Source organism: Felis catus, chromosome C2 (genome assembly GCF_018350175.1).
Source record: "Felis catus isolate Fca126 chromosome C2, F.catus_Fca126_mat1.0, whole genome shotgun sequence".
NCBI lineage: Eukaryota > Metazoa > Chordata > Mammalia > Carnivora > Felidae > Felis > Felis catus.
The window spans coordinates 157061235-157080673 of NC_058376.1; the positions used below are offsets into that span (position 1 = coordinate 157061235).

Genomic DNA, 19439 nt, shown 5'->3' on the forward strand with positions numbered 1-19439 from the left:
ATTGATTTACCACATGGCCACATGGATCCGCAAACAAATAAAGACTGGCTTTGAAACAAGTGCCATTGCAAAAACACTTTGGCGGGTTCTTAAAAAATCACACGTACACCCACCATGTGTTCCAGCCATTCCACAACGAGGTATTTACCCAGGAGAAAAGCAAAATGTGAATATTTGTAATAGCTGAAACCTGAAAGCAATCCAGATGCCCATCAATAGTGAGTAAATGTGGCATAAACAAAATAACCTGACCCATTGTGGTAAATCCAATGCCATGGAATACTACTCAGCGGTTAAAAAGGAGAAAGTAGTGATACAGGCAGCGAGGCGGCTAAACCAAAACGGTTAAGCTGAGGGAAAGAAGCCAGACAAAAAAGAATTCATATAAAACTTTAGAAAAGTGAGAGTAATCTGTGCTGACTCAAAGCAGATCAGAGTTGGCCTTGGAGGGGTCGGGGGGGCGGGGCGGGGAAGGGCCCAGGGAGTGAGGGGATGGCAAAGGAACAGTAAGGAAATTTGGGGGGTGATATGTTCTCTGTCTTGAATGTGATGATGGCTTTGCGTGTATATACGTATGTCAAGACTTGTCCGTGGCACCCTTTCAATGTATGCCGTTTAGTAGATCAATCAGGCCTCAACAAAGCTGTTAAAAAACAAAGCACCATGATGCAAACATAACAGGGCCTACTTATATACCCCTTGCCTTAAACAACTAAAAAGCCAGGGGGACAAATATGAAACAACAATTTCCAACACTGGACGGCGGTCAAGGCAGGATCTCTGAGAGAAGGGGGACGAACGAGGCGAATCCTACAATGGTAGCAGCTCACTGCCTAGAGAGAACCCAAACGAAGACTGGTGGTCCCTAAGAGTCGAGGAGACATCAGTTCTGAGTTCCGGAAGGTCAAGGCAGCTCAACGTTGCAGGGCAGAGTACCAGAGAGGAGAACCTGTACACACAGAGGCAACTGCACGGACTGTCAGATAAAAATCTCCAGTCGTCAATTTCTGATCGGTGGCTGCATATGAAGAAATTCCTCAGGCAGAGGAAAAGAACCACCCGAAAGTCGCAGACAGGACCGCTCCTGGAGTGCTTACGGGGCTAGAAAGGACTGGTATTCTCACTGGCCAACGTGGAGACCTTGTCATGCATGGGTAGCCTCCTGAGAGGTACTGAATTAATAGTAGGGTTAAATTAGCCCTGGACTAAAAATTGTACTGGACCTAGCATAAACTTTAAAGGTAGAGTCTGTACTTTGTGAATGGAGGTCTTGGCCCTTGGATTCCCCACGAGAAGATTTTCCCGGGGATCTGCGCGCTAATAAAGACAGCCAGAAGGACAGTAGTGAGCGCAAAGCAGGTTATTAACGCGAAAGTACACTCTCAAGGCAGGAGAGTGGCCCCTAGGTTGTTTTGGGATTGGATATTACTGGGTTTCTCTGCACTGGGCCGAGCTGGGACGTTCAGTGGGGCGGTCTCTAATGGACTCTCCTTCCATTCATGTGGGGATCCCCTCCCACAGGTTGGGAGGGGGATTTCTGGGCCCTATAAGGTTTGTGTTGGGACCCTCATGGCAGCCTTTTTCCATCAGGCGGGGCCGTGTACCCATCACGCAAATGCGTTATAAACTGAGTCTAGGGGTTGCCCTGGGGCAGAGGTAGAAAGGGAGAGCGCATGCTCCACACCTGTGGCTCCTGATCTGTGAGCCCCAAGGTCTCAGAAACCACAAGGTCAGGATGTCGTGTCCCCGGGCTTTTCATGCATCGCCTATTTCCCACCGTCCTGCAGCCCAGGTGTCTATCATTCCCCCCTCAAGGACTTGGGTCTGTGCACCGGGGGTTTCTTCCACTGCTCAGGTCTGGCTTCTTCTACCTAACAAAAGGCAAGCCCCAAAAGGATCAAACTGTTTCCAAGTAACGGTGTGCCAGAACAAAGTCCAACACTCTTTCAAGGAATAAAACAAAATCGGGTACTGTAAATTTACCATTACCTGGCCTCCAGTAGGAAATTAACAGGCGTGCAAACGAGCAAGAGAACGCGGCTTGTAACCGGGAGGGAAAAAAAGAAAGAAACAGGTCCAGAAGTGGCAGGGATGATGGAAACAGCAGGGGAGGATAGGAAGATAGCCGTTATAAACCGGATCAATTACCATATTCTAATTTATATTTATATCATTATAAATTATACACTTATTAAATTGCATTTTTATAATTCTCAGGAGATAATCATCTTTATACTTATATTATTAACTATAAATCTTATCAGTCATCAAGGCTGTTAAAGCAAAACATGAACTCGACCGTGAGAGAAATGGAAGATATAAAAGAACACCCAAATAAAACTCCTGGAGGTGGAAAATACAATATTTGTGAAACCAATCATGAACAACATCCAGTATCTCGACGGTGGAACTCACTTCCAGGCTGTCAAGTGATAATTGAATCACCACTTCCTTGAAGCCTTCCTGGCTGGAACGGACTCGATACCCCACGCTCGGTGCCGCTACCCTCCCCTTCAAAACACTTGTCCTACTCGTGATACTTCCATCGTCTGTGGGGCTGTGCAATGCACGTCTGCCTCTCCCCCTGCACTGTGAGGCCCGTGGGAGGCCACGTTCGCTTGCTGGAGTGCCGGAACAGTGCCAGGCTGAGGTAAGCACTCAATAAATATATTTGGAGTGAGCGAGGGAACTCGCGTCATCAGCTTTGCATTGGATTCATCTGGAAGTTCTTGCTTAAAGCATCACCTCTGGGGGCTCCTGGGTGGCTCAATCGGTTAAGCATCTGACTCTCGACTTCGGCTCAGGTCATGATTCGTGAGTTTGAGCCCCACATCAGGCTCCACGCTGGCAGTGAGGAGCCCATTTGGGATTCTCCCTCTCTGTCTCTCTCTCTGCCCCTTCGCTGCTTGGGCTCTCTCTCTCTCTCTCAAGATACACATTTAAAAAAACAAAAACAAAAGCATCACTTCTGACTTCCTTCGTCGGTCAGTGCCGTGATGCTGGCTGACCCTGGCTACAACCCTCCCAGGGCCTCATAAAATGTGCTTCCTGCAAACACCGCTGAGTCCTGAATTAAGTGTGAACAGAAGACTCACTGAGCCCTGGAACCAGCTGCTGAATGTCGCTGACCTTTGGGTTCTCAGCTACTCAGTGAGCTTGCTGAAGCAGACGTCTCTAAAAACTCGCCCGGCTCTGGAGTTCCAGGCTGCTATTGTGGTCCAGTCTCCCCAGCTCCTCCTCCTTCCCCCAGGATCCTCGCCTCCCAGTATCTATGCCCTGTGTGTGCTCTGCCTGCACTGGATTTGGGCCTTCTGTGTGACCAACAGAGTAGGGGAGGGCCGTGTGTGACTTCGGAAGCTAAGTCATAAAGGGCATGGTGGCTTCTGTTGTGGTCTCTTGGCTTGCCCGCTCTGGAGGACACCAGCCACCATGTTGTGAGGACACTCAAGCAGCCCCGGGAGAGGGCCTCATGGGGAGTGACTGTGGCCTCCTGCCAGCAGCCGAGCGAGGGAGATGAGTCAGAATTGGATCCTCCTGCTCCAGTCAGACCTTCGGTTGACCGCAGCCCCGGCCAACATCGGGCCTCAACTTCACGAGAGACCCGAGCCAGCTCCACCCGGCCAAGCTGCTCCGAGTCCTGACCCACAGAAGCTCCAAGAGATGATCGCTGCTCACGGACGTTTGGGGCGCTTTGTTACGCAGCATAGATGACCAGTGGGCTGGTACCAAAAGCTGTCCTTGCTACTCTCTTTAATTATTTCTGCTATGAAGATAACACTGAATCATCGCAGGAGCTCGGTCTCCACAGTGGAAATTATCCCTAATTTGGGGGCCAAGTTGGGGACCTGGAATCTAGAACAAGGCCTCCAGGAATACGGAGGTCCCCTTTTATTCATTGGGTCACGGGGGACCTGATGCTACCCCATCCCCACTGAGCTCCCCTCTTTTCCTCCTTCTTCTCATGAGTTGTTTTTCACTCCGGTGTCAACACTGTTACTCCCTGCTTCTGGTTTTCTTTTCATTTTTTTTTTTTTAATTTAAATCCAAGTTAGTTAGCATATAGTGTAATAATGAGTTCAGGAATAGAATTTAGTGATTCATCACTTACTTGTAACAGTGCTCATCCCAGTAAGTGCCCTCCTTAATGACCCTCACCCATTTAGCCCATCCCCCCCAACGCTCCCCCCTCCCCCCACCGGCAACCCTCCGTTTGCTCTCTGTCTTCAAGAGTCTCTTATGGTTTGTCTCCCTCTCTGTTTTTATATTATTTTTGCTTCCCTTCGCTTATGTTCATCTGTTCGTAAATTCCACATATGAGTGAAACCATATGATATTTATCTTTCTCTGACTGACTTATTTTCCTTAGCATAATACACTCTAGTTCCATCCACGTTGTTGCAAATGGCAAGATTTCATTCTTTCTCATCGTTGAGTAATAATCCATTGTATATATATACCACATCTTCTTTTTTTTTTTTAATTTTTTTTTCAACGTTTATTTATTTTTGGGACAGAGAGAGACAGAGCATGAATGGGGGAGGGGCAGAGAGAGAGGGAGACACAGAATTGGAAACAGGCTCCAGGCTCTGAGCCATCAGCCCAGAGCCTGACGCGGGGCTCGAACTCACGGACCGCGAGATCGTGACCTGGTTGAAGTCGGACGCTTAACCGACTGCGCCACCCAGGCGCCCCTATACCACATCTTCTTTATCCACTCATCAGTTGATGGACATTTGGGCTCTTTCCATACTTTGGCTGTTGTTGATAGTGCTGCTATAAACATTGCGGTGCATGTGCCCCTTTGAAACAGCACATCTATATCCCTGGGATAAATAAATACTTGTGCAATTGCTGGGTCATAGGATAATCCTAGTTTTAATTTTCTTGAGGAACTTCCATATTATTTTCCAGAGTGGCTGCCCCAGTTTACATTCCCACCAGCAGTGCAAAAGACATCCTCTTTCTCCACATCCTTGCCAACATCTGTTGTTGCCTGAGTTGTTAATGTTAGCCATTCTGACAGGTGTGACGTGGTATCTCATTGTGGTTTTGATTTGTATTTCCCAGATGATGAGTGATGTTGAGCATTTTTTCATGTGTCTGGTAGCCATCTGGATGTCTTCTTCGGAAAAGTGTCTATTCATGTCTTTTGCCCATTTCTTCACTAGGTTATTTGTTTTTTGGGTGTTGAGTTTGATAAGTTCTTTATAGATTTTGGATACTAACCCTTTATCTGATATGTCATTTGCAAATATTTCCCCCAGTCCGTTGATTGCCTTTTAGTTTTACTGATTGTTTCCTTTGCTGTGCAGAAGCTTTTTGTCTTGATGAGGTCCCGGTAGTTCATTTTTGCTTTTGTCAAGTAAGAAGTTGCTGCAGCTGAGGTCAAAGAGGTTGTTGCCTGTTTTCTTCTCGAGGATCTAAAAAAAATTTTTTTTAAACATTTATTTATTATTGAGAGACAGAGAGAGACAGAGCATGAGCAGGGGAGGGGCAGAGAGAGGGGCAGACACAGAATCTGAAGTAGACCCCAGGCTCTGAGCTGTTAGCACAGAGCCCAATGTGGGTCTCAAACTCACAAACCACGAGATCATGACCTGAGCTGAAGTTCAACACTTAACCGACTAAGCCACCCAGGCACCCCTCTCCTCTAGGATTTTGATGGCTTTCATTCTTATGTTTAGGTCTTTCATCCATTTTCAATTTATTTTTGTGGGTGCAAGAAAGTGGTCCAGGTTCATTCTTTTGCAAGTCACTGTCCAGTTTTCCCAGCACCATTTGCTGAAGAGACTATCTTTTTTCCATTGGCTATTCTTTCCTGCTTTGTCAAAGATTAGTTGACCAGATAGTTGTGGGTCCATTTCTGGGTTCTCTATTCTGTTCCGTTGATCTGTGTCTTTGTTTTTGTGCCAGAACCATACTGTCTTGGTGATTACAGCTTTCTAATACAGCTTGAAGTCCAGGATTGTGATGCCTCCAGCTTTGGTTTTCTTTTTCAGGATTGCTTTGGCTCTTCGGGGTCTTTTCTGGTTCTATGCAAATTTTAGGATTGTTTGTTCTAGCTCTGTGAAGAATGCTGGTGTTATTTTGATAGGGATTGCATTGAATATGTAGATTGCTTTGGGTGGTATCGACATTTTAACGATATTTGTTTTTCCAATCGTGAGCGTGTCATGTTTTTCCATTTTTTTGTGTGTCTTCTTCAACTTCCTTCATAAGCTTTCTATAGTTTTCAGTGTACAGATTTTTCACCTCTTTGGTTAGGTTTATTCCTAGATATTTGATGGGTTTTGGTGCAACTGTAAATGGGATTGATTCCTTGATTTTTCTTTCTGCTGCTTCATTATTGGTGTATAGAAATGCAGCCTATTTCTATACATTGATTTTATACCCTGTGACTTTGCTGAATTCACGTATCAGTTCTAGCAGTTTTTGGATGGAGTCTTTTGGGTTTTCCACATAGAATCATGTCATCTGCAAAGAGTGAAAGTTTGACTTTCTCCTTGCCAATTCGGATGCTTTTATTTCTTTGTGCTGTCTGATTGCTGAGGCTAGGACTTCCAACGCTGTGTTAAACAACAGTGGTGAGAGTGGACATCCCTGTTGTGTTCCTGACTTTGGGGGGAAAGCTTTCACTTTTTCCCCATTGAAGATGGTATTAGTGGTGGGTCTTTCATATATGGCCTTTAAGATCTTGAGGTATGATCCTTCTATCCCTACTCTCTTGAGGGTTTTTATCAAGAAAGGATGCTGTATTTTGTCAAGTGCTTTTTCTGCATCTGTTGAGAGGATCATGTGGTTCCTATCCTTTCTTTTATTAATGTGATGTATCACATTGATTGATTTGCAGATACTGAACCAGCTTCTAGCTTCTCTGGAAAAGCAGGAAGGAATCATAATCCAGTGTTGTTCACGGGAGAAAGGAAAGTGGAGGAATTTATCTGCCTCGCTCCCACCTTCTATCTCCTAGTATTTGCCCCATGGGGAGCTAGCTCCCTGATTTATCCAGGCCTTGGTAACCGTCCAGGAAGCCAGACCCCACACCCCGCAGTGAGGAATTTCATCCAAGTCCAAAAGTGGAAAGCATCCAGGAACGAGTGGGGCACCAGCCAAGAAAGGAAACAAAGTCACTGAGCAACCTGAGAAGATATACAAGATGCGTGTCCCATATCATCACCTTCTTGGCCCCTTGTCTAATTCCTCAGATACTAACTCGCTAGCACAGCCCTAGGAAGGCCTGGATTCTTCTTTTGACTGCATCAGTTCCTCAAATGTTTAATGTAGGTGAAGATGTGATGAGACTGAATATTACTGTCAGCTGTCCCTCTTGGGCTTCAAGACAGATGGACACACTCAAACCCTGGCCTGCAAAATACAAAGCTTCCTCTTCAGCTTGCTGGAAGGACATCTTAACTCTCGGTAAAGGGTCGCTAAAACAGCAACTAACGTTCACCCACCAGCTTAGAAAAGGTAACTTAAGGGGCACCTGGTTGGCTCAATCGGCTGAGTCCGCAATTCTTGATTTTGGCTCAGGTCATGATCTCATGATTCACGGGATCAAGCCCCACGTTGGGCTCCATGCTGTTTTTGTCTCTCTCAAAATAAATAGACTTATAAATAAACTTATAATTAAATAAACAAACGAACATTTTTAAAAGAGAAACTTAATTGGGTAGATCTGGAGCTTTTGGGCCACCCCTGGGCTGTTTCAGACAAAATTAAAAGACCCTGAAGCCCACATTTTTTTTTTTTCTAGGAAATGAGGTGTTCACTCCCAAGAGTTCACCAAGCTTCTTTTTAGTGGCAACCCTTGGAGAGTGGCTGCAAGCGGCAGACAGAGGCCCCGCGAGTCCCTCCGGATCCCAGTGTGCTGAGAGGCCGAGGCCAGCTCCCATTAGCAGATGAGAATGGGCGATTGGTGGATGGACAGACGGACGGGTGGATATGCAGACGGATGGAGGGGGAATGGGTGGGTAACTTAACGGACGAGACAACTGTTGGGTTTCATGGATGTCTAAGAAGCATTGTCTACACACCCAACAGCCTTAAACGCCCCCTCTCCAGCAGGCACTCAAGGAAATCATTGCTCTGGGTTTCACTGTCTGGAATCCGCCTCTCCAACAAGCATTTTCCTTGTCCCCATCGCAGCCACCGCCTCCAGTCCCCCACCCTTCTGGCTTGTTATCAGCTCCGTGCCGTCTCTTTGCATTAAAGTGACAAGCAGTCGCGCAAAGCTGACGACAGGAGGCTGGGGCTGTAATTCGCACTGACATTCACTGGTGCGATCCACTTACTGCCTGGTAAGCCAAACAGGAGATTTGTCTGATTTTGATCCCGGGAAGAGAAGTGACGGCGTCGCTCTCCTCCTGCCACTCAAATCGAGGCACCAGGCTGGTCCTCGGGCCTGGGGCCGGGCTGACGACGCCCACCTGCACAACGTGGCTCTTCGGGATCCCCTGCCCTTCCTGGGGCTGGAATTCCCTTTCAGACCTGACATGTGGTGAACACGGGAAGGGACGAGGGCCGTGGTTGGGGGCGGGTGGATCCCGTGTATTCTCTCAGAGGGGGGCAGTGCAGTTCACAGGCTGCCAGGGGCCTCCAAGGCCTCTCCGGGGGAATTAAGGGCCGCTGGGATGTCAGACCCCAGCTGACAGTACCTCAGCAGCCCTCTTTCTGCCTCCCCACCCCCTGTCTTTAACGTGTCCCCGCCGCGAGAGAAATGCCACGGAATGAGAGGCTCACAGGCAGCCACAGCAAGGAGTCAGCTTGTGGGCACTGCCTGCTACATCATCTACAAGGCCCCGTGTGACATTTTTCAGACACAAAACTTGACGCCCTGGGAGGTTAAGTGACTTGCCCATGAAAATGTGGAACCCCCTGTTCAAAAAAAGCAGGAAAACTATCATTAAAGGGACTAAGATAGAAGGCTTTTACCTTTCTTCTGTGGCCTCTGAGTTGTCGTGATGTTTTTTATTCGCCATATAATGCTGTTCTAAGCAAAAAAACCCAAAACACAAAAAAACTAAGTAAGTGAATAGATGGGTGAATGAATAAATAAATGAATAAAATATTGATTATTAGCATGGATTTAACCATTCATCTTTCTAAAATTTTTTTTTCTTAATGTTTTTATTTATTTTTGGGACAGAGAGAGACAGAGCATGAACGCGGGAGGGGCAGAGAGAGAGGGAGACACAGAATCGGAAACAGGCTCCAGGCTCCGAGACATCCGCCCAGAGCCCGATGCGGGGCTCGAACTCACGGACCGCGAGATCGTGACCTGGCTGAAGTCGGACGCTTAACTGACTGCGCCACCCAGGCGCCCAGACCATTCATCTTTCTGTTACACGATGGCAGTTTTAAACGCACCTGCAACAGCTTTTAACTCAGATGTGGAATCACCAAAACGACACAGTTCATATCTCCTACTTCATAATGCATACACAATATATTTCATTCCTCTCAGAATAATGGAAATGTGCTCGCTGTTCTTATTTCACTTCTTGAAACACACATTCTACCAACTGTCTGTACCTTTCCCTTGCTGATGAGTGGGGAAGGATTGAAAGGAGAAGATTCTATGATTGCCCTATCCTTACCATTCCTTCCATGTCCTCACTTTCGGTGTCCGTGGTTGGTTATTACCAGGAAACAACCCAAGACTGAGATAGGTTTCCTTGGCCTTTCTTGGAACCCCACTGTCTTCTTTCTGCAGTCAAGGCCAGTTGTGGTTGGACAGAAAGCTTAGCTCCCCCACCCCGCCCCCCGCTTAGCCAGTCTTATTGGTAACACGCTTCCCTTGTATTCATTGTGGGTCTGTGGGAACTTGGTGCTCACGTGACGTTGAAAACGCTATTTGAGATGGGGCAGCGGGGAACAACAGACACTCATATTGTTCACACATCTCTGCTGACGTGCACGCTCCATTGTCTCATTGACTCCTCTTAGAAAACACAAGTTCAAAGATAAAATTATTGAGAATTTCAAGATGGTGACAGCAAAGCATGAAGTGGGGGCTGTGCTCACCCACGGACCTGGCCCTGCCCGTCGGGACGGTGGGATGTGAGAGCTAACACTTAGTGCCTACAGTGACCTGGCACTGGGTCAAGTGCTTTATGTGTTTGAACTCACTGAGACTTCTTGGCAGGCGCCCACAGCAGGTAAGTTATTACCCCATTTCTCAGATACAAAACTTGATGCGCTGGGAGGTTAAATGACTTGCCCAGGGTCACAGCACCTGCCGATGACAGAGGCGAGAAGCAGACCCAAGCAGCGTGGTCCTGCCGTCCATACCCCTGGCCACGAGGCTAAACTGCTTCTCAGGATAAATCAAGGGAACATTTGGCCGGGGGGTGGGGACTCACACATTTTTTCCTCTTGTGTCTGTATTCAGGTTTATACATCCGGGTTGAGGAGTCTTTCCCTTCCCTTCCCACGGGAACCCATAACTTTACTTCTTCAGAATGCTACCTTTGCTCAAACCTGGGTTAAGGGGCTTAGCAACACTTTAAAAATGATGGGGGAGGGGCGGTGAGGTTCACACTGGGAGGCTTTGGGGGGTGTGGGCCCCAATAAGTCAGGACAGGGCAGCAGGGGTCTGGGGAAGCCCCTTCCTCCCAGCTGCTGTTAGACTCAGGAGCCTGGGAATTGCAGGAACCCCCCCAGTGAAACCCTGGCTTGGTTTCTCTTGTCCCTTAGTAAACGGTACACACACACACACACACACACACACACACACGACCCAGCTGTACCTCCAGGCTATGTTTTTAGAAACCGTGTCCCTTTGCCACCCCCACATCTCCTCTTTCTCAATGTGACTCAGAAGCATTCCCCACCTGCCGCTAGGAAAGCAGGAAGGCATCGCTGAGCAGGTTCATCTGGTCACCCTTTGCATCCACAACACTGGCCTGCCTATATCAGCAGGGAGGAAGGAGGAGAGCCAGCCAGGGTGGAGGGCTGTGATAACTCCCTGTTGGTGCTTTCCTACACAGGAGAGGGCAAGGAACGGGGGAAGGGAAGGGAGTGGAGGGCTTGGGGTGGGGCGCACAGGAAGGAAGTGAAAAATCCGATAAGCACTTTGCACAAGGTCCTGGAAGATGAAGAGGTTGAAGAGTTGCCCAGTGGCCTTACATAGATAGGCCCTAATTGGTTTATCAGTCACTGAACAGTCTAGTCCCATTCAGCCATTTTTTTTTTTATTATTTATTTTTGAGAGAGAGAGACAGACTGACAGACAGACTGTGAGTGGGAGGGGGCAGAGAGAGAGGGAGACACAGAATCCGAAGCAGGCTCCAGGCTCTGAGCCATCAGCACAGAGCCCCATGCAGGGCTCAAACCCATGAACCACAAGATCATGACCTGAGCCGAAGTTGGACACTTGACGGACTGAGCCTCTCAGGTGCCTGCACCCCTGTTCAGCCATTTTTTGGCCAACAAAACGACTTACCTTTCCTCTAGAGTAGTGTGTGCTCTCTGATTAGCCATCCAAACAAGAGCGATGTCAAATGTAGCTGTGTCTTCCCTCTCTCGGCATGAAAACCCCGGATCCGACACCACAAAGAATTCTGTGTCATGTGCATTAAATACACAGTTTGTATTAATACGTGTTCCTGCAGACTGTGTCCCGTCGTTCAGGAGTTAAGAACAAGTGTACCACAACTGGGGGTCCTGACCAGTACCGATTGGACATCCAGACTTGGAGAAAGAACACCCGTGCAGGGAAGCTGTGACTTAACGCAACTGCTTTCGTCATCCTGACCGACCAGCCGCGCTTCCCCATGCTGGTGTTGTTCCTCTTTCCAGAACGCCGAAGGCTTTCTCCGCTCTTCCCATCTTCTGTCCCACAGTGCCTTTTGGACGCTTGTATGGAGCAGCGCCCGCGTGGGGCCGAGTCCTCTCCCGTCCCCTGATTCCTTGTTTGCGCTGTAATACACTCTAGTTCTCTCCGGACACGATGTTTGGAAACCAACAGGCACGGATTCGATGCGCGGTGCAAATGCCAAGCGGCGCTGCTGATGTCACACCATTGACAAAAGAAGACAAGGCCCCCAGCAGATGGACTGGCGTCACGTTCCATACTCCACACGGTTGACTCTTGACAGCTCGGAGCAAACAGCGGCCGCTTCGCCAGTGGGAAAGACGCAAGGTCTCATGTCGCCTCAGGCGAGAATTCCCCCAAACGGCCATTTGGGGGTGCTTGCCCACTTCTCAGCACATCTTCGTCTTCACGGTTCTTTTCTTTTCCCTCCTCAAAAATGCTGTTGGTCTCAGGTCTCAGGGACTATAATTGTCGTTCCTCTCAAAATAAAGATCAGGATCCTTTGTACAAAGTAGAGTTTATGACCCTCGTCAAGTTGGGCCAACATGATCTCTACTAAAGAACCCCCGAAAACGCCTCGCTCCTTGCTCGCCCCATTTGCCGAATTTGAGTGAGAAAGGCTCGTGGGCGTGAGAGCATATGAAACCATACAGTTATGGTCCCTTGTGTTTTTATAGACAGGCCAGAGCGATGACCAAACGTCAGCCAGTGCTGGACCAAGAAGGGGAGTCAGGAAAAAAGAAATGAGTCGTTCTCTTCTTTTGTTGATAGTTTTCTGCCATCATTTTCTGAGTCTCCAGCAAGGATTCTGACATGATGCGGATACAGTTTATGGTTATAAAAGATGGAGAGCTTGCTGTCATCCTGACCTGCTGCTTTCCAGATTTCTTCTGGCCTTAGCACAGGAGAGCCAGGGGGTCGAATGCCAAGGAGGTGGGGGGTTGATCCCTGGCTGGCTGACCCCACGTCTGGGTTAATCTCCACCAGCTGCCAGCCAGGTAGGAGGCATCACTTGGCTGTAGGGCCACGGTGGACCCTTCCTTTCAAGTTGTTGTGGGTTGCCAAGGAAACAAGGGTGTCTTAAAGTGAAGAATAATTTGCTCCTTAATGGAAACAGTCTCTCTCTAAAGGAAAGTTAACTGGGAAACCATTTGAGTCATCCCAAGTTGCTGTCCCATCCCACCCCCGCCCTACTTTACCCTGTTTGCCTAGAGGTCTTAATTTTGATGATGTATGAGGTGTCAGCCAGAGGTCTTGTGCTCTGCTGCGAAGCACTATAAAAAGGCAGATGTATGACTGTGCCATCCACAAATACCCTAGAAAGTTAAGTGTTAAACCAATGTTAATAATAAATGTTTTCCTCCGAAGTAGGTTATGGCAGCACCACCAGAGCCCTTTGAAGTATAACAAACTAATAAAATCCCAGAGAGCTCAGGAACACCTAACCCTGCCATTGTCTTTATAGTGCAGTGAGGGAAGTTATTAAATGCCATTCCATTTTTTTCTGCCTGAAACCCTTGGACGGAAAGAGGGATGCCTCCCCACCCCCGACATCTGAACTTGATCTCCAAAGATGGGAAGTCTTGGGATGAGAAAGCCCCAGGGAATGGAGAACTGACTCTTTAAAAGTCTTTTTGAGGACACATGGCCACTCACTCATCACGTGGACTCAGCCTACCCACCCACCCCCACCACTTTGCTACAAGGTCCCCTTGCTCTAAATGGGGGAGGTGACGTGGTCCAGCCTGTGTGTGCCAGTCGTTCAGGGACCACTGGTCTCCACTCTGGCTCCTGCAGAGGTTTATCTGAAGAGAGCCCCCAAGTGGGGAGCCTGTAAGTAGGGCCACACACTCATGGGCACAAGAGTTAGAAGCTTGCCTTGTTGCCCTGTCTTTTCTCAAGAAAATTCAAAGCCAAAATTCTACATTCTGCCCCAACAGATGTAAAGCCTTGATGGCTCCTTGTCTTCCATTGCTTCTCATCCAATGGGAAGAGTGCTTGTTGCTGTATCTGTGGCTGTATTCTATTAAAGAGTCTTTGCTGACGCAGGAAAAAGAGTCGGAATGACAGGGAAAACGAGCCGCGGTCAAGAAATCAACATGTTCCGGTTTTAAGCTAGGTTCCCCAGAAGCAGATCGTGACGGAATATTCCAGTGAAAGTGACTCATTAGGAGGTGTTCCCGGTGTTTTACAGGTACTCAGGGTGCAGAAACAGGCCTGGGAAGGGTAGAAAAACAAACAAGACTAGATGTCAAGCCAAGTCCCTAGGAGGGTACTGTTGGCACAGGATGGGTCACACTTACATGTCCCCATCAGAGACGAGAGAGTTGGAGAGTTGGTAGCCTATACGCCTCCATCTGTGGTTAAGGGCTGCAGGAGTGGGACATACGGGGCAGACCCAAAGCTGTTCCAGTAGCCTGGGGGTGTCCTCTGATGCGCAGATGCGGATAAGCCTGGAGTGGAAGCACCAGGAGAGCCCGTGTGCCCAGAAATAGCAAATGATCTGAGGACATATCAACATAGGGCTGACAGCCACTGCTTCACACCCCACGTGCAAGAGAAGCAGAGGAAGAAAGGCCGAGCTTATTTCCAGGTTAACATGTTTGCTCACCACTCATCCATTGACTCAGCAAACATTTACTGAGCGCTTGCTGTATTCCAGCCATTGTGCTAAATGCTGGAGATTAAAAACAAGAAGATAGTACCAATCTTGTACTTGAGAAGCCAACAGTGTAACAGGGTGTGTGTTGGGGGGGGGGGACACGTACTGAAACGTCTGTCACCCAGCTCAGGTTTGTTTGGACCCAACTATTCCTAGTTGCCATCCAGGTCTGTTCTAGGAAGGGCCAACCCTTCTACCTCGAGGAAGCTCTCTGTATAATTACATAATCCGCGGGTCATCGGGCTGAGCTGCTCAATGCTAATACTGTACGTAGAGATCTCTGGATGAAAAGCACAACATGGGTGTGAGGTATTATTAGTGATAAAGGTAGTGTTTAGTAATACCAAGATGAATAGGCTGACACAGGAGTTTTGCTCTGCATTCAGGGAAGTGTTCCGGGTCTCCCAGGCCCTTTATCTAAGAATCAAATGCTCCCAACATCTATAAAACATTCCTGTCCTGGTTCGTCTTAGGACCTGAGCATTTTTCTGGCATCCACGCTTTGGGAAGTGCCCTGCTGATTCCAAGGACGGTGGCTGCGTGGGCGGCATTTTAGCAACAGCCCAGGCAGACGGGTTACCTAAGGTTACATTCACTCATTGCCCTTGACCAACGGGCCAGCCCTGGGAAGGGAGGAAACGGAATTGGAGTGGAGACTGATAGCAAAGCATTTCTCACGTGTAGGGTAAAGTGGGTTAGGAAAAGTACGGTCTCCGTGCCCCTCCATTCTTAGGGCTGAGGACTTGAAGATCAGAACAGGCCCTCGAGGGTAGCTTGCCAGGTAAAAGAGAGGGCACACGCTGGAACCACACTTCAGATAAACAGTGAATACTTCTTGTGGCATAAGTATGTCCCAGACAGCTCATGGGGTATGCTTATAGTACAACCTGATTTGTCTCTTACCTGAAATTTAGATGCAACTGGGCATCTTCTATTTTTACTTGTTAGAGTTTACTGGCAACCCTACCCCCAGGGGCTTCTCCAGGAGGACTTTACTCCTTCAGTTCCCCGACCAGGTGAGAGCTGGAAGCCCACGTGACCAGGGGAGACCGCATCTCAGCCACATGGGGGGTTCAGATCTCTCTAACCCAGCCATTTATCTGAAGTCAACTAACATCACTTAACATCCTCACCTGTTGCTGGGATTAGGGATGTAGACCCCAAACTGTTCTTTAACTTACACTGAATTTCCTTAGTGCCAAGCAGAAAGCCCAGCTGCCTTGGGGAGACGGCGGGCACGTGCGTGCATGGGTAGCAAAACGGAGGCAAACGACCAAAGTAAGAGTCTCTCAGCAGGGGCTCAGATGCCAGAATTTCTTTTTCAAATGTAACTCCTTAGATTTTGTTTTTAGTCTGGAATGGGCTTACCTTATGCTTATGAAGAAGTTCAACGATGCTTTATTATTTTAAAACTACCAGAATGAAAAGCTCGTGTAAAATTAAATGCCGTGTGCAGATTTTAAAGGCACAGAGAAGTATAACCGGCCCAACCCTCAAAGCTGTCAACGCCTTTTCCCTGGCAGAGCACTTTCCCAGCAATTACCTCATCTGAGCCTTGACACAGTCTTGGGGGCAGGCGACACCGATGTTATCCAGCCATTTGGTAGGTGAGGCAGGTCAGGGCAACACAAGTTGAGGGCTTTGTCCAGAGTGACAGTAGCGGTGACATCTGTGATCCCGGTTCTTCCCATCTGAACAAGCTGTGAGGCAGTAAACCCGGAGCCAGACTCTGGACTTTAGAATCAAGGTCTGGGGTATGTCGCTTAAGGATTCTAGACCTTGCCTCTCGTAGTATATCTGGCAGAGGCCACAGATTCATTCCATAAATCTTTATTGAACCCGTATGATGTGCCAGGCACGGTCCAGGTGCTGGGGACACGGCTGGGAAAGGCAGACGAGGTTGTGGCCTTCGTGGAACTTCCACCCTGGAGATGGTGTCAGATGGTGACGAGTCCTCTGAAGATAGGGACAGAAGGAATGGGTGGGAAGTGGGGCTGCCTTATGGAAGGGGAACAGGAAGCTCTCTCTGGAGAGGGGCCGCCTGAACCACCGGTCTCGTGTCCCATCTGGATCCTTGGCTTAGCAGACAGCGGGAACGCAGAGATTCAGGACGGAAAAAGATTGGTGTTGGAGGGACAGCGGGGAGGCCAGAGGGTCAGAGTGGAGCTGACGAGCTGGAGAGCAGGGAGAGGAGGTCTGAGCGCCAGGCAGGCCACGGTCAGGAGTTTGGACTTTATTTTAATTGTGACAGGGAACGCATACCTTAGCCCTTCTCACCTTCTCCTGTAAGGCTCAAGAAAGAAAGAGATTGTGGGCTGAGGCACAGACCAGGCAGTGTGGAGAGTACACGGAGCCCCTCACAGATGACGGCCGGGAGTCCCATGGCCTTTGGAGGGGGGGGGGGGAGACACCCGGCTGTTGCCTCCTGTTCAAAGCTTGGCTGCTGGAGCCGGGGTTTTCCCAGGATGTAAACGTCTCTTCCCTGAAGCTTCAAGTGCTTCTCCTAAAAGCTAGCAGGGACCCTGGTAAGGTTTCCGATTCTGCTACAGTAACTTTCAGGGCCTCGTGGCCTTTTGACACGGGCCGCAATGTCCCCGTGTGCCTACGCAGACCGCAAAGCAGAGACGGAGCAGTCCTGGCGTGAGGGTGGACGGAGCCGGGCTGTGGCACAGCCGGGCCAAAGAGCCAGCTCCTCGGACTTGGGAGGAGGTCACCGTATCCAGGAGCCAGCTTAAATCATTGAGACTAGCAGTTCTTCAAGTGTGGTCCCCGGACCAGCAGCATCAACACCAGGTGGGAATTCGTTAGAAATGCCGAGTCAGGACCTCTGGAGTGGAGTTCAGCATTCTGTGTTTCGACAAGCGCTCCTGACCCTTCTGGTATTGAGCAGTTTGAGAACGACTGCTTTAAAGGAAAGCTGGGCAGATGGGTTTTTATTTTTTATTTTTATTTTTTAAAAATATATATCCTGCTCTGGCTAAGACTTGGCTCTCGGCGTAAAGTCAAATGAGAACAAGACCCGAAACCTTCACGGCACGGGGATAGGTGATGTCAGGACCCCAACCAACCACGGAGCCTATCATCGGAGTTGTAATTTCTCCAATCCAATGGAACTCTGCGATGAAACATATTCATGAAGAAGAAACCCTGGCTGCTTCTCCCAAATCGACCCCCAGCCCTCAGTCTATTCTTGGCGCACTCTGGATGTTCCTGGCATTCGTTCTCGCGCTGACCTGCTGAAGATACAAAGACGGTAAAACCCTCAAGGAGCTTGCATCCAGGAGAGGCTCGTGACTTGTAAATGAAAAGTTACAACGCAGGGCAGTAGGTGCTCCAGAGCACTCCGGGTTGGGGCGAGAGAGGCGGAAGGAAGGAGGGAGGAGGTCTCAGCCCGACCCGGAGGAAGAGGAACACGGGAGTGCGGGGAGTGCGGCCAGGGTTAACCCAGTTCAACCAGTCCGGTGGCTGAGTCAAGTCGTGATGCAGTCAGATGGAAAGCTCCAGCCCCACCCCTGCTTTCTCCCTGAGAACAGAATTGTCTGCAGAGCCTGAGGGAGCCTGGAAGAGTCAGGGCACCGCCCGCAGCCCCAGGCCCCAGGTTGCTGACCAGGGGCTCCTTTTTCTTTCTTTTTTTCCTTTTTAAATTTGTGTATGTTTATTTATTTTTGAGAGAGAAAGACGGAGCGCAAGTGGGCGGAGGGGCAGAGAGAGACGGAGACACAGAATCCGAAACAGGCTCCAGGCTCCGAGCCCCCGGCACAGAATCCCACGCGGGGCTCGAACCCACAAACCGCGAGATCGTGACCTGAGCTGAAGTCGGACGCTTAACCAACTGAATTCCCGGCACCCCTGGAACTTTTTTTTTTTTTTTTTTTTTTACGCTTTCTGCATTTTCCTATGTTTCTACAACTGGCATGCATCCCTTTTATATGAAGAGTTTATAAAAATTAAAACGCACACATATGACTTCCCCCCGGGTGTAAGGAACTCCTCTCTTGCTTCCTCCAGACAGCTGCCTCCTGGGCCAGTCCTGGTGAGTGACCCACCTTGTCTGTTTTTTGTTTCCTCTTGGCAAAATGGACGTCATAATCCTGGCCTTTCCCAAACCTCAGAAGATGGTTGCCAGTCACTGTCACCTCCTGCTTATAAAACCCCAGGTGAACGCTAATGAGTGTTATTACTAACACACTAAAGCCTCCTGGGAGAGGTGAGTCACAGAGACTATGACATCACTATTGAGACTCACACGAGGAAGGAATAGTCTCCTGGGACAAGGATTCCCGTGAGGCCGCCTCTTCCCGGACACCTTCCTCCTGTGTATGTTTCCAAGAGGGGCTGGAGGGTGGACCTGTATGTCCATAAGCTACTGCTGGGACCGGACGGCTGGAAGCCTCGGCGACATACCGCTGAGCTTCTACTCAGACCCCGTAGAGCGGTGCGGTTTGGCTGGTGTCGGCTGGGATCAGCTGGCTTGGGCTCCAGGCTGCCGTTTGGGTCCGGGTCTGTGCCACACGTCTCTCTTCCTCCGGGGACCAGCGAGCTAGCTGGGGCACGTTCTTCTCACGGCGATGGCAGAGGCACAAGAGGTCACGCCCCGTCGCACAAGCACATCTCAAACCACTACGTGCGTCACATCTGCTAATATTCCCCGGTCAAGCCCAGAGTCGCAGGGCAGTAGACGTGTTCTTCTTCGAAAATTGTCGGAGGATCTGCAAAGTCACACGCAGAGGGTGTGGATGCAGCGAAAGGCGGAGAGTGGAGGACAGTGACTCAACCCTGGACGAGGACGGTTGGGAAGGACGTGAGCGAGGAAGCTGTTGGCTCCCTGACCCCCTGGACTGGGGGAGGGGAGAGATTGGAAGCGGGGGGCTGCACCTGTTGGAGATGGCTGGGAAATTCCTGCGCCGCACCCCTTCCCTTCCTCACTCCCGGCTGACGTTTATCGGGGGCTCGGCTTGG

At 49.3% G+C, this 19439-nt stretch overlaps 2 long non-coding RNA genes across 2 annotated transcripts; one reads left to right on the top strand and one right to left on the bottom strand.

The window, feature by feature from the left end:
• The first annotated feature begins 2917 nt into the window (after positions 1-2917).
• On the top strand, positions 2918-9188 carry LOC123380204. Its single transcript, XR_006585726.1, has 3 exons — positions 2918-3722; positions 6851-7470; positions 7757-9188. It is a non-coding gene; the product is annotated as an uncharacterized LOC123380204 (long non-coding RNA).
• Positions 9189-11323: 2135 nt separating this feature from the next.
• Positions 11324-18759, bottom strand: LOC109491619. Its single transcript, XR_002145117.3, has 3 exons — positions 18527-18759; positions 16024-17716; positions 11324-14035 (listed from the first exon to the last, which is right to left on the bottom strand). It is a non-coding gene; the product is annotated as an uncharacterized LOC109491619 (long non-coding RNA).
• Positions 18760-19439: the final 680 nt, after the last annotated feature.